Raw genomic sequence first — 11,132 nt, forward strand, 5'->3', positions numbered from 1 at the left:
TTGTTCATATCATTAGTTAAGAAACATCTCATCAAAACTATTTCTTCGAATTTTCACCATCTGAAGTTAGTCTTTCATATTGATCTCTTTCAAATTAAGATACTTATCTCTATGGAATACGATACTTGGTCTTACCATTTTATTACTTGAAAAGGCGATAGTGTTGACACATATATATACTTGCATGAGTTACCATTTAGTATTGTAGAGATACAATATCTAGCACATCACTACTTACGGGTCTAAGAAGTGAATAGAAGATGAAACCAGACCAAGGATGGGCAATGAAGCTAAGGTAGTTATTGTTGCTCAAGGGCACATATGATATGAAGCTGTCGAATGGTCTTAACCTAGCACTTAGAAAGTGTTTTAAAAATGTATCTAGACTTACTAGGAAATATTGTTTAATTTTCTCAATTATAACCAACTGGAATTATGTTTACTTTCAGTAATAATACAATTTCAGTTTACTTTAACAATATTTTGTATTTTATGGCCAAACCACTCAATGGTATTTATGAAATTAATAGTTGTAATTACATATCAAGCGAATTAATTGGGGGTTAAATCAGTTATACTTGTGACATATAAACAAGAAACACAAAGCCAAACCCCAGGCAAACATAGTGTTGGATTCATGTGATGATTCATATAATACATGTGAATCTTGTTTAACGATGACAAAAGTTTTAATGGACAAACCCGAAAGAGCTACACAAATGTTAAGAGTGATTGACACTGATATATGTAGGCCTTTCAGTTCAGTCAAAAGAAATAGGTCATCGCTACTTCATCATATTTATTGATGACTTCAGTAGATATGGGTATGCTTACCTAAAGAGAAATAAGTCCGAAAGTTTTGAGATATTTATAAAGTTTTAGAATGAAGTAGCGAATCAAATTGGCAAAAGATAAAAGCACTTCGAGGGAGTGATATCTAAGCCGAGAGATTATAAATCATCTTAGAGATTGTGAGATGGTATCCCAACTAACTCATTTAGGAACACCATAAATGGTTTGTCCAAAAGGAGAATAAAACTTTGTTGGATATGATTCGCTCTATGATGAGTTGTACCACACTATCTAAGAGTTTCTGGAGATATATCTAGAAACTGTTGTCGGAATACTTAATAATGCACTAACCAAAAGATCAATGAAACCCCATATGAGTTATGGACTGGGAAGATCCAAAATTATATTATATGAGAATATGGGTGTGTGATGCTTATGTTAAGCAGGAAGCTTAGAAAAAGCTTGACTTGAGGTCTAAAAGTGCATCTTTGCGGACATCCAAAAAAGTCAGTTGGACGTTATTTCTACAAACCAACGAGAACAAAGTATTTAGTTATTTGAAAATGATTTTCTCGCAAGAACCGCAACAAAGATAAAGTAGATCTTGAAGAAACTCAAGAACCACAAGATGAGACGATGGTTGACACTGACCAACAACATGATGTTAATCCCTAATAAGTTGTTGGGAAAAATGAAGAGATACAAACAATCTAAAGATCGAAAGGAACCGTCAAGAGCCTAAGAGATATGATTATCTCATTGACAGTGACGATACAGTTCATGATGAACCTATAACCTACCAGGAATCCACTTAAAGTTTGGAATATGGTAAAAGGCATGATGCCATAAAGGCTAAAAAATAATCTATGTCGGACAACCAGGTTTGGAATTGAGTAGATGGACCTACCTAATGCAAAGTCGTCGGGTGCAAGTAGGATTCAAAAGAAAATTGAAATGGAGGAGATAGTACATACCTATAAAGCTAAGTTGGTAAAAAAGAGGTTTCAATCATAGTCTAGAAGTAGATTATGATGAGATCTTTTCTTCGATAGCAAATATCCATCAAGATTCTTCTAGCCATAAATACGTATCATGGTTATGAGGTATGACATATGGATGTTAAAACCATGTTCCTTAATGAAAATTTGAGAGAGGGCGTGTACATGGTTTTAAGCATCCAAAATATTCTGATAAAGATATGTAAGTTGTAGAAGTCCATTAATGGACTAAAGAAAACATCTCGTATTTGGAATCTTGTGTATACAATAAGGTCAGTGGGAGCATAGTAGTATTCTTGATCCTATATGTTAATGACATATTGATCATTAGAGAGGCAGTATATATCTTTGGCATAAAGATTTATCAAGATGGAGGGTTCCAAGAGAGGACATGTGTATGAAGGGTGTTCCCTATGCTTCAACCATCGGTTCAAACATGTACACCATATTTATTTAGTATGGGACGAATTAGTTTATTTAGATGTTTATTTCAGTTGTAAGCATTCCACTATAACATATTTTATCAGATGAATGAAAGAAGATTTTTTTAGATCATTCTTTTAGCATTATTTATTAGTTATATTTATCATAACGGGGTTGTTACACTTGGTTTGTATTTAAATCTTCAATATCATGTTCATATGAGAACATAGTCAAGGCATGCGATTTGGACTTGCGATCTAAAAGGTTTGAAATGTTCTTTAATAACATGTGACTTTATTGTAGAATTACATGTGATATATATTTTTTTCATCTTTTTAACAATGTTTTAATCTTGGACCCCCTCTTTTTCTTTCTAAAACAAGGTTGATGAGGAGCTTTCGTTTATGATTTATCATTGTAGTTTTTTTCTTCACATTTTTATGTATTTTTAAATGATTACTTGTAAATCAACAAATTAATTATAAAAATTCATTAAACATTGTTAGATAGTAAATTTATCAAATAATAAAAGACAAGATTTATGAAAATATATTTTCCAATTTTTTTGACGATAATTCTGATTTTATCTTATACTATATTATAAAGAGTTTGACAAAAAACTCTTAAAAACTATTTTTTATACATGAAATATTGTTTATTGATACATATTACTTAAAATTCAAGATTACAAATAAGTTATGCATAAGTACAACTTATTAAATTTCATGTTTGAATTCGTGTAACTAACTGTAGATAAATATAATTAAATACAAGATAAAATTCGTATTTTAAATATAAAATCTAAAATATAATTTGGATAATTATTGAGTTCTAACAGAATACTTAGTTATTATCTTCATAAAATTATATTATTAAATCAAAAATAAATTATNAATCAAAAATAAATTATTTCATCATTAAATCTAAATTAAATTATAATAAAAAAAATTGAATTAAAGAAATTATATAAAAAAATAAGAACTTTTATATTTTTTTAATTTTTTATGATATCTTTAAATTTGTATTTTATTAATAAAAACTTTATTGCTTGTTCAAAACCACATAAATTTGTATTATAACATCGACATAGACCAAAAATAAAATAAAACAAAGAAATTGAGATATATCTAACTATATTGTGTGAGTACCCTTTTAAACTCTTAAGAACAATTTTTATATTAAAGAAAAAAATAGATTCGTTCGTTATTAAACTTCAGTTAAATTATAATACAAAATTGAATTAAAGATATTACACAAAAACGAAAACTTTTAAATAGTTAATTTCATACTAATATCGATTATTTTTTTCAAAATTGTATAATATCTTCAAATTTATAATTAAAAAATAAAAACATTTTCTTTTTCTCAAAAACACATAAAATCGCATTATAACATCGATGGACCTAAATTATAAAATAAAACATTAAAAAATCAAGACGTATCTCGTTTCATTGTACGAGTACATTTGTAGTAGATATTAATACATTTATATAGTTAACCAAGATTAGTTTGAAAAGTGATAAATATTTGAGAAGTAAAGAATCCTAGTCCTTCATATGGTCAATACCGGATTTGACTTGTCAATATATATATTTTTTTGTAAAGGTGTCCGGGCCAAAGCCTGACTAATCCCCGGCAATTTTGGAGGCTAAACATGGCCCCACTTAAATGTCGCCAACACTCCCCTCCCAGGGCTCGAACTCGGGTTCATGACTATGCCATGCCCAAGCCTTTACCACTAGGCTGGAAGGTCTTTGACTTGACTTGTCAATATTTGTGGCTTTTACTGGTCAAAAGTTGCAGCTTTGACTAGTAAAAAATTGCATCTAAAAAATAGAGGTAGTAGTTTTGTAACATCTACAAAAAAAGGGCAAACAGGTTCATATGTGACCTATGTGATTAACATATGAACTATATATTCATATGTAAACCCGTGTAATGTACATATGAACTAATTAACTGATTCACATATGAACCCTTACGATGCACATATAAACTAATTAACTGATTCATATATGAACTTATTAACTGATTCACATATAAACCTGTTGGTTCATGTATAATTAGTTAAAAGTTCATATGTGAACTAATTAACAGATTCACGTATGAACATTTAATTTATGTGAATCACATAAATTTACGTATTAACCCGTTTGTCGCATATTTGTAAAAGTTACGAAACTATTCCACCATCTTCCACATACCAATATGAAAAGTTATCCGTTACTTCACAGTCAAAACTGCAAATATTGACTAGATGAATTGTCAGAATCACTCCTTTACTTCTCAAATTAATCTTTCCTTGTATATAATTAATTACAATATATTCCTACCACGATGGCCATAAGTAGAATTTGTAATTAATAACAATATCTAAAGAAATTGAAGAAAAAAGATTAAAGATAATTAATGGCCTTGTATTAAACATATTATCTCAATTAATTACAAATATATTTGTATTTATGAGATTTTAAAATATTTGAGATTTGAGAAACTATTTAAAGATGTTTTGGTGACTCTGTATTAATTTACCTGACGCATTTGGAAACGATTTTCTTACAATAATTCCTTACAAATATTAGTGAAACAGAACATCATTTAACATGGATATAGCAAACAAGAATGTTACAACACTTGTATTGGTGATGATGGTTATTCTTTGTATGACATGTATTTCTAATGCAGGTTTGTTTTCTATACGTTAACCAAACCATATGTATTTGAATATGTTTCTATTCATATGAATAATTCTCTTGTGTTGAGTCCATGTGAGACCACAAAATAACACTGAAGCTTCACATCAAAACATTGTGAAAGCACAAAGTTGTTCTGAACATTCACAAAAAAAACATTCCAAAAATAACGACTACATTTTTTTTTTATTTTAGCTTGTGTTAAAACAAATATTTATTTTCTCATTTTTGTTCTTAATTACGAGATAAATAAAATTTCTATTTTTCTATTGTTGAAGAATAAATTTATCGTTTTTACTTAAAAAAAAGAATAAAAATGTCTTTTAATTGATTAAAAAAATGTGAAAACTACATATTCTTTAAAGTGTACGTATTTTAATTATAAACTTTTTTTTTATTAATCTGGATATCCAACTCGTTATGTAAGTCGAATAATCCCATGACGATCACCTGCTTTTCGGATAGTCCGGAGTCATCACATATGAACATTCGTGGTCACAAAAGGATTTCTATCCATCCTTGGATTCCTCCAGACACATTTGACTTTATAAGTCTAAACTCAAACTAATCAGACACCACCCTTATGGTTAACATATTGAATTTTTTGTTGTACAGTACAAGGAGTTGCAGTGTTCACTGGAATATGTAGAGATGATTTCGATTGTTTGACACTCTGTGAAGAAAAAGATATGGTTTTTGGATTTTGCACACCTTCACCAGCCAATAGATGTTTTTGTTACGAGAAGTAATGTATCTTAAACTTTGTTTGTTATTTCATCGTTATAATAAAAATATTATATACATTATATATATTATATATACACACATATTCTTGTATGCATCTCTTGTTACGAATCTCGGTAAAATTAAAATAAATTATGTACCAAAAATAGACTCTTAATTTTAAAAAAACGACGTTTTTTCAATCGAGAGGTTGCTAAGTAAGATCTCAATCAGCGTGACTTCTTTTATAAGTATGTTTAGCTTTGCGTGTTACGCAAACCTTCTCAAGTGGTTTCGCGACACAATATTACAAGATATTGTTACCATTTATTTTTCAAGCAGTACCAAATGGGAGAAAATTTGACATTACAAAAATAACTTCAGTTTGTTTCATTCATATTGTCATTGTTAAGTTGATCTTTCATTCTCCAAAAAATCGTATATAGAATATAACGTATGTCTGTATCATCAAATGAATACAGATTCCGTACAAGAACTTAAAATATTCATTTCATACATGTCAATTTCGTAATATTGGATTTTTTAACAACTGTTTTCTTTTCTAATTAAAAACAAAAACCTTTTTAAAAACAATACAATTTCGACAAGGCATTATGAAATAGAAATTTTATGAATTGCACCGTGTGACGTCATAATCGTTGCTTACGATGTTCTAAACCAATATATACGAGGTAATAAGATTATTATCGTCTTGGGGTTAATTTTCTTGAAATAAACTTATTATCTTTCAGTTTTTTCTTATGGTTATGTAAGAACAAAAATTACGTATGTTTATCTAATCAAGTAGGACGAATATACCATGTTCGTTAACTCTTTCTCTTTTGCATTTTTCGTTGCTACATCATCGACAACTCAACAGACTAACAACCTTTATAAAACGCTAATATTTAGTAACTTGCAAGAACCAAGGTTATTATAATTTACAATAATTATATAAGTTTAACGATGATATATAAGTTACATATATTAAAAATAAATAAAATAACATTTAACACAATAATCGAGACAAGAACTCAATATGTTGTTGACTCATAAGAACATCCATAGTAAATCTTCTTGTCGGTATTTTAGAAGAGATTCCTGCAAGAACTTTTACCGTGCCAGTCAGAGCTCCTTAACAATAACGCAATTTTCAAGACAAGAATCCAACTTTTTACATCGTTTTCTCGTTTCATCATTGTTTCTTTAATTATTTTATGAGCAAAATGCACGACAATATAACAAAGTTTGAGTTAATTCCTATTTGGTGTAACAACCTTTTTTTCTCAATTGATACAACAAAGTTTCATCTTTTCTATTTTGTACATATTTTTTACTTGCAACCTATTTATCCGGTAACATATTTTGACTTGGATGCCATATTGTTGATTATAATGTAAAACTGATTACACGGATTTTTCAACTTGTCAATTTCTTTTAATATAGTTTTTTTCTTTCTAAAAAGTCAAGAGTTTTAGGCCCATCAATTTTTTTTACCGCCCATCAGTTTTATCGATCGTTTGTCTCATGTTCGTCTCTTCTCTCTGTTTGTCTCTGTTCTTCTCTCACTCGTCTTTTGTTCTTCTTCATTTCATCTTCGTAAGCCATATATCGTTGCAATCACAGGTAAGTTTATACTTTATAGATTTTTCTCCTTAATCGCCTTGTTCATAGAATCGATTTTAGGGTTTTTTACTTGCTACCATTTGGCAACCATGGGAGCACGAAAGAAATAGTAAAATGAGATTTTGGTGTTTGGTTCATTTTGCAAAACGTGATTTTGGTTCACTTTGTAAAACGTGATTTTGGTTCACTTTGTAAAAAGGACAATGGAATGTGTTGGTCCCGTTAGGGTCTACAAGATGTGTACAATAGTTTGTAGAACCGGGGGGGGGGGGTGATGAATACAAACACAAAAAACTTTTCAAATTTAAAATATATATTGATAAGAAATGATCGATACAGATTTTACAAGATTGTTTGCGAAAAGATAAGGTAGATAAAACCTATCTAAACAATCTAAAATTATATACTAATTCTTAGCAAATAAAGAAAATATTTGCTATTAAAGACTTAGAAGAAAGTAAGTTCTATATGGGAAAGAACTGTTTAGAATACAACAAAGAGATTCTAATTTGCTCTTGAAGATGAGCGTATTTGTTCTTAGATATGTGTGTTCTTTTACTTAAGCGTAAGTAAGTTCAGAGAGAGGAGTAAGAGTATCTCTGCATTGAGATATAACACATCTATTTATACTCATTGCATTAAATGCACATTTAATGCAACATAGTAGGGTTAGAACGCGTGTCAAGTCTTAAGAGGAAGGCTTATCATTTGCTACAGTGAATAGTACAAGAGCCTATTCATGAGCAGACATCATTTCACAAAGTTGGTGGGTAATAGAGTCAACTAATCGGCTCCGTACCGTACTAACTTTTAGAAAGGGTATGGGTTTGTCCTTTGTGTGTGTAAGGACAAGACAAAAACAATCGTGCTCAACAAGCTTCTTTTGATCGCTGAATGCTGGAATAACCTGAAGGTCTCTTCAGTATTCGCTGAGGCTTGGGCAGTCTTCACACATATATAGACGAGGTTGTAATCATTGAATACCGCTTCAGATCATGTACTCGCCAGTCTCTAATCTTCAGTTTCAGTCTTCGACTTTCGCTGAAGGTTCTTTGGTGTGAGTTTTGTCTTCTTGAAGTATCGCTGTCGCTGATTGAATTTACATTACAAGTTCTTCAGCGATCACTGAACAGACTCAGTGACGATCGCTGAAACTGAAAACAGAAACATAAATACTTCGAGTAAGATAAAAGAGATTATCATCAAATCAATGAGAGAGAGGATCAACAGAATGGATAAAAAATGTGATTATAGGTTCTTGCATTGTTTTTAATTGTCAAAGTGGCAAAACATAAAGAAACAATTTGAGATCATCTGTTTTTTGTTTAACAAACATTTGACATAAAGCAAGATGTTATAGTCTATGACCGCCTAATTGACACCAACGAGTAAAATCTTCTTATGCTTATGGACCCCATAGTAATAACAAAGAATGTGGTAAACTATTAGCAGAAGTAGAAATTGCAATCTTCCAAATAGGAACCGTCTAATCCGTGGGTATATCATGAAATTACAAAGGTTGTACTCGTGAACCAATAGAAAAGAGCAATAAGTCAGACCGGCCTACAAAAACGAAATAGTTCTCTGTAACTAGTCATCCATAATATCAAACAAATCATTTTCGTCTTTGGTGAATTTACCAAGAGTTATAGTCATGTTATAATCAGATCATTTTGTACTAACTAGTGTCATTTTTAACCACTAACCATGGTATATATTTGTTGATGTAGAATCTAGTAATATGAAGATATCGGTTATAGTTAACCACAGTGGTATTTTAAAAAAAAATCATTTATATTAGGGAGGTAAAATCTCTATGGTGAATGATTTTGATGTTAGCAATGTTGATATTTCCAAGGTAAGGCAACTAGTACAAGATGTTATTTCTTTTGAAGTGACTCAAATATACTACAGGATTTGAAATATGGACTTAGAAAATGGATCGAAAACCCTTAATGATGATGATGTTAATAGACTCCTTAGTATTGGTGTAACGCCCCAGCCCACACATTGCATGTAATACATATTTCATACCAAAGAAACACATATTCATATACATTCGGGTCCACTAGTACAAGAAATCTACTATGACCAAACACAAGRTCCAAAAATTCCAAATACAATCTTGTACTAATCATCAGAGCTACGCATCAAAAGCAAATCTTCACCCAAAATGCATGTAAGAAAARYACTAAATCTTTTCCTTTCCTTTACCTTCCACACTTCCTACAATACACATTTTAAAATCACAAAATGGGAGTTAGACTGTAAAGTCTAGTGAGATACCCTATTCATGTCATTGCAGGGTGAAGAATCACCAAAACCTTTACAAAACCAAATATTCATATAAATAGCAAATATATGAATCCATAATATCGAAATATCAAACCATTTCTCAAATTTAACTATCATTTAGCTTATTCAAATTTCATACCTTTTGAACCAATTAGATTCCGTACATTKCCAYTTTTTAAACTTTTTCTCAATAACAAGGTTTAACAAAGTTTCAGGCCAAAACAAATCTTTTCTCCATGATAACATTCAATCTATAATTTCCAATAAGAACCTTGATCCTAAATCNGCTTTTACCGGATCTCTTTCTCCAGAGAAGGTTGGTGGTTTACATGCTAAGAAAGTCTTAATATCTTCTTCTCTATTCTGAGTGGCTGGAGCAGATGGATAAACCTCTACTCTTTCTGTTTCAACTCTGGCAGGTATCTTCATAATTGATATCAAAGTTTCTCGTAACTTTTCCATTTCCTTTGCTAATACATCTCTGGTTATATACTCCGGGTGTGGTACTGTTCCTCCCTGAACATTCCCAAAGTGTGATTCTTCCTGTTCAGAAGGTATTTCAGTCCGTCCTCTTCCTTGAGACTGACTCCTCCCTCTACCTCGCCTTCTTGGTATTCCTCGACCTCTATTTCCGGACATGCTAGTAGGTAGATTTACAGGTGTTTCTTCCCTTTCCTCAGATTCAGGATGAGCCACTCTTTCAGATCTTCTAGTTTGACTAGACATCTGCAAAGTTTAATATTAATATTCACGTATTCACATACCCAAATATAATAAAGTATTCAAGTTCAGATATGTACCTGTAAATTTATAGTTACACTGGCCAGGCGTAATTAAATTTACCTTACACACTGTTCTTTCAACTTATCATATTTATATCCAATGGTGCTAACTATGTCCGGGACCCTTAACATGCAATAAAACAGTTTAAGTCTAGGTATCATGCTGTTAAAATACCTAAATCCHWTAAACTCGGGCTCTGATACCATTCTGTAACGCCCCAGCCCACACATTGCATGTAATACATATTTCATACCAAAGAAATACATATTCATATACMTTCGGRTCCACTAGTACAAGAAATCTACTATGACCAAACACAAGRTCCAAAAATTCCAAATACAATCTTGTACTAATCATCAGAGCTACGCATCAAAAGCAAATCTTCACCCAAAATGCATGTAAGAAAAGCACTAAATCTTTTCCTTTCCTTTACCTTCCACACTTCCTGCAATACACATTTTAAAATCACAAAACGAGGGTTAGACTGTAAAGTCTAGTGAGATACCCTATTCATGTCATTGTAGGGTGAAGAATCACCAAAACCTTTACAAAACCAAATATTCATATAAATAGCAAATATATGAATCCATAATATCGAAATATCAAACCATTTCTCAAATTTAACTATCATTTAGCTTATTCAAATTTCATACCTTTTGAACCAATTAGATTCCGTACATTKCCAYTTTTTAAACTTTTTCTCAATAACAAGGTTTAACAAAGTTTCAGGCCAAAACAAATCTTTTCTCCATGATAACATTCAATCTATAATTTCCAATAAGAACCTTGATCCTAAATC

Source organism: Cynara cardunculus, assembly GCF_001531365.2.
Source record: "Cynara cardunculus var. scolymus isolate 2C chromosome LG 5, CcrdV1, whole genome shotgun sequence".
In the NCBI taxonomy this organism is placed as follows: Eukaryota; Viridiplantae; Streptophyta; class Magnoliopsida; order Asterales; family Asteraceae; genus Cynara; species Cynara cardunculus.